General features: G+C 36.4%; 1 pseudogene; it reads left to right on the top strand.

The window, feature by feature from the left end:
- The first annotated feature begins 3,978 nt into the window (after positions 1 to 3,978).
- On the top strand, positions 3,979 to 4,417 carry LOC118848328 (annotated as a pseudogene).
- The last annotated feature ends 1,135 nt before the right edge of the window (positions 4,418 to 5,552 follow it).

Below are 5,552 nucleotides of genomic sequence, written 5' to 3'. Positions count from 1 at the left end.
AAATAGAGTGGTGGATCCATGGAATAGGTTAGGTCCACAAGACACAGTAGTCAATAACTATGGTAATCTACTGTTTGATAAACCCAAAGACTCTAACTTCTGGGATAAGAACCCACTATTTCATAAAACTGCTGGGAAAACTGGAAAACAGTATGGCAGAAACCAGGCATAGGCCAACATCTCATAAAGTATATCAAGATAAGGTTACAAAGGGTACATGGTTTACACATAAAGGGTGATACCACAAGCAAATTAGGAGAACAAGGAATAGTTTACCTGTCAGATCTACATAGAACAGAAGAATTTATGACCAAATGAGAGATAGAGAACATTATGAAATTCAAAATGGATAGTTTTGATTACATTAAATTATAAAGGTTTTGCACGAACAATGCCAATACAACCCAGAGTAGAAGGAAAGCAGAAAGCTAGGAAGACAATTTTTACAGCCCATGTTTCTGATAAAGGCCTTATTTCTAAAGTATATGGAGAAATGAGTTAAATTTATAAGAATACAAGTCATTCCCCAATTGATAAATGGTTAAGGGATATGGACAGGCAGTTTTCAGATGAAGAAATTAAAGATATCTGCAGTCATATGAAAAAGTTCTATAAATCCCTATTACTTAGATAAATGCAAATTAAAACGACTCTGAGGTACAACCTCACATCTTTAAGATTGGCTAATGTGACAGAAAAGGATAAATATTGTAGATGTGGGAAAATTGGAACAGTAATGAATTGTTGGTAGAGTTGTGAATTGATCCAACCATTCTGGAGAGCATTTTGGAAATATGTCCAAAGGGCTATAAAACTGCATACCCTTTGATCCTGCAACCACTACTAGGTCTGTATCCCAAAGAGATCAAAAAAAGGGAAAAAGATGATATGTCCAAAAATATTTATAGGAGCTCTTTTTTGTGCTGGCTAACAATTGTAAATGGAGGGGATGCCCATCAATTGGGGAATACCTGAACAAGTTGTGGTATATGAATGTGATGGAATATTATTGTGCTATAAGAAATGATGAACTAATGGATTTCAGGAAAAAATCTGGAAAGACTGACATGAATTGATCCTGAGTGAAGTGAGCAGAACCAGAACATCATACACAGCAGCAGCAGGATTGTGGGAAGATCAACCTTGATGGACTTAGCTTTTCTCAGAAATACAATGATCTAAGACAATTCTGAAAGACTCATTATGGGAAATGCTATCCACATCCAGTGAAAGAACTATGGAGTCTGAATGCAAATGACAAGATACAATTTTTACTTTCTTTTTTTTTTCTTTGTTGTGTTTTTTCTCTTTCATTTTGATTCTTCTTTCACAACATGAATAATGTGGAAATATGTTTAATACAATTGTAAATGTATAACCTATATCAGATTGGTTGCTGTACTTGGGAGAGGGAAGAGGAGAGAGGGAAGGAGAAGAATTTGGGACTCAAAATCTGATAAAAGTGAAAGTTGAAAACTATCTTTACATGCAATTGGAGAAAATAAAGTATTATTAAGTGAGGAAAAAGTCAAAACTGCAGATCAATTCCACTTAGAACATAAAAATTGCAGGGGGCTCATAAGAGGTTATCTATCCCTTCCCCTTAGGGTATGACTGCCCTCTGGCTGTGGAAAATGACAGTGTCAGCATAAAAAAGACTCATGAAAGCTGAGAAATTTTGTGTAGTGATTTTTCTCTTGCATCTTTCCTCTTCTTTCTTGATGTACTTTCTGAAGAAGAGCTAAACCAAACAGAGTTTTATATCTATTCTCTTTGTTTTCAAGGACCCTTAAATCCATCACAGTTTAATCATAGAGGCAGTTAAGTAACTACTGTGATATCAAATTTACCTTCTTGTTTAATCTCTATTGTTTTCACTTTATTTTCTCCCTATTATCTTCTGCCTTTTGTGGTTACATTTAATGGTTTTTACAAAGTCAAAAAAGCCCCTAAGGAGAATAAATTCTAACCTTCTCTTCAGATGAAGAATGTTTCATATATTGTACACATTTAAAAAAATTTTAATATATGTTTTAAAGCTTCATGATGTGTCACATTAAAATTTGCTGGGACAAGCTCATCCATTGCTTTAATCAAATAATCTGTGACACACCGGTTATGATTGTAATGGTGACCATCTCAGTAGTGATTTATGTCAGTTTTATTCAGGGTGGGAGAAAAATGAAATCTGTTCACTTCAAAAGAAAAGCTAAAATTGCACATCCAACTGAACATTCCTTTAGTATCCTTAACGTAGGGATACACTCCTATGATTAGGCCATAGCTTCTCTGGGACATTGTAAATGTTTCCTTTATCTTTCCAAATGTATTTCAGAGTTGGAACACTTCTGAATGTAAATTTCAATTGTGAGATATTGGTAATCAATGACATTAATGGGTTCCATTAGTAAGAGGCTACACTGACATGTGTGCACATGTGCTATATTAAAAAAATATATCATTTTACTAAACTGGAACTCTTTATTGATTGACATTTTATTCATGTATCTAGGTCAACATGACCAACAGGTGGGAAGAATAGATTCATTCTCCAATCCTCATGACCTTTCAATCTTCTTCAAATTAGGAATTATACAGAGGAGATAAAGCAGTATCAGCTGTTCCTCCACTGTATAAGACACCAAAACACTTAATGAGGAAACAATCTGATGAACTAACAACAAAGAAGACAATTTCCTAACACATTAATGTAGCAACCTCTCCTTTCCCAGCCACCGTGCTATTTTATGAGCTAAAATTGCTGATGTACAGTTTTGGAATAGAATTCAACTCTGCCATCTCATCCCATGAACTATTTAAATTCCAAACCCAGAAGTTTGTTCTGACTTGGACTGCAGCATGGGAGCACTCTATATAGTAACATTACTCAGCAAGAGAGCTGAGGAACAGAGTGAACTGGAGCAGTATGCAAACAAACTGTGTATTTCTACCAGGCCTTAAAATAGAGGCACTAAGCCTCAAGCTATGGCCAAATATATCTGTCCAAAAGTAACCTGTGTGGACAGAAACAAAAGCCTGTGCAACATGAATTACCTATCCAGCCTTGAAGGAGGTTGCAACAGCTTTATGTTGGAGTCATTTTAGGTGAAAGAGTGAAAATATGAGGAATAAGGGAATATAAGGGGAAATAAAACCTGAAGAAAACCCAGTGAAAAACCCTCACTACAACAAAGAGGTCAACTAGAAGGTGAGATGTTATAATAAATATTACAGAATAGATATTCTATTGATCATATTAGAATAAATATTTCAAGAGAAGAGGAAAATAGTGAGTGAGGCAGAGTACACTTGGGATTCCTAAGTCAACCTAGATCCACAACAAGATTTTCCTGAAGAGTTTAAGAAATAAATTAAAGATTTTTAAACATGAATTGATGGTTTGTAGAGGGGAAATAATTGTCGGAGTCGAAATCCACTGTAGCAAACCTCATCAAAACAAAAACAAACAAAAATAAAAGAAAGTACAACTGATTGGGAATGGAGGTAAAGAATTCGCTGGAAGAAGGGTATCAAAAAGAAATAAAACTAGAAGAACAGGTGATCTCCATGCAAGCTACATTAATTTCAAAGGTTATGTTGGATTGTTAAGGATTAAAAGGTTTCCAAAATAATATAAATAAAAAACAAAAACAAGACACCTGAACATCACAATGCAAGAAATAACAAAAAGAAACTTTTCAGAACATATGAATGGAAACTAGAAGACATAGTGATACATCTAATCAAAGGAGGCTATACCCACCAAATAGTAGGAAACTTCCCAGAGCACCTCCATGCTAGTAAATATGGAAATGTTCCACAGGCCCCATTAAAAAAGTACTAACAAAAATAAACAAAACTACAGTAAACAAAACACACAACAGAAAATCTAATCTGCAAACTCATAGTAGTTAAATTTAATAAGAAATAATTTCAGATATAAAGGAATAAAAATTCAAAAAAGATGAGTGCGCTTTGGGAGCCCGAGTCTGTGCAGGTGGTTGCCGCCATGTCTTTCTGCTCTTTTGGCGGAGAGATTTTCCAGAACCACTTTGAACCAGGTATCTACATCTGTGCCAAGTGTGGCTATGAGCTCTTTTCCAGTCGCTCGAAGTATCAACATTCCTCTCCGTGGCCAGCCTTCACTGAGACAGTACATGCTGACAGTGTGTCGAAGTGTCCAGAGTTTGGTCAGCCACAAGCCTTAAAGGTGTCCTGTGGCAAGTGTGGCAACGGCCTGGGTCATGAGTTTCTCAATGATGGACCAAAGAAGGGCGAGTCCTGCTTCTGAATATTCAGTAACACACTGAAGTTTATTCCTAAAGACAATGAAACTTCAGCTCCAAAGGGAAAGTAATTGGGCAGTAGATACTGCCCAATACTGGTTATGGACACATTGCAACCAGTTTACTTTGTAGTCATTGATTGGAATTGGAGTTCATCAGAGTTCAGACTAGTGGACTGAGAGGCTGCTGAAGAAACTACAAAGGCCTTGAAATCAGAAGATCCTACATGTGGAACTGAAGGGGACCTTTGAGGCTATCTTGTCCAACCCCTTCCTTACAGCTGAGACAAGAGAAGGCCAGGGAAGTCAGCTGAACTGAAGAAGGCCAGACAAGATGATAGAGAGGGGATTGAAATCTAGATGCTCTGAGTTCAAATCCAGCACATTTGCCAAGGTCTGGGCTGCTTTTCCTCATTTCCTTTAGGTGGGTTCTGTCTAGAAAGGGGCCAATATTTAGGGAATGGGCAGAATAAGTAAAAATTCAATGATGAACAACCACCTATTGCATCAAGTTGTAGAGCTGAATTAGAACTTGGTGGTTTATTGTTTTTTTTGACCGTAAGGAAATCGAATTCTTAGTGTGAGTAGGCCATTCATTTCATGTTTAATCTCATCATATTTTTTATCAGCATGCCCTCTCCCCTTCTGAGGTTCCAAATGATGATCTTCTGAATTACATGTGGTCTAGTTTTGAAAGAGAATTTGGTTGACTTTGAGTAGCATAAACCAGATTTCCACAAAGCTTTAGTAAAGAGTGCAAATCCTGAAAATTTTATCCTGTTATTTTGGTTTGGGGTCACATTATGAATTACCGTGGTTAAACCCCTGTAGGATGGCCATGGTGATGAAGGTTAGTGACCAGGCCAGAAAACAGGACAGATTTTTTTATCTTGTTTTGCATACAATAGATTTTAAAGATAGATTTAAAAATGTTTCACTGATATTTGTGTTTCTTGGGCTTAGGAAACACATAGTTGAGCAATTACCTCTGAATCTGGAAAGGGCTACTTCCTTTATTACATTTAAGGATTTTGTCCTTCCATTTTTTGCTTGGTACCTCCCTCATTTTAATGATCAATTTTCATTTCTCTGGCAGAGATGGAAAAAGCCTCATGGATTTTTTTTTGTCTTGTCAATTCCCATAAATGAATTGAAGAGAAGGCCCTTCACAGTTTACAATTCCCAAGACATACTGTGTTTCTTGTCAGTGTTAGTGACCCAAGAATGCCAAGTCCCTCCTTTACTGTTAAGAATAGCACATTATAGT

Source organism: Trichosurus vulpecula, chromosome 4, assembly GCF_011100635.1.
Source record: "Trichosurus vulpecula isolate mTriVul1 chromosome 4, mTriVul1.pri, whole genome shotgun sequence".
In the NCBI taxonomy this organism is placed as follows: Eukaryota; Metazoa; Chordata; class Mammalia; order Diprotodontia; family Phalangeridae; genus Trichosurus; species Trichosurus vulpecula.
This window is presented reverse-complemented; position numbering and strand designations above follow the sequence as displayed.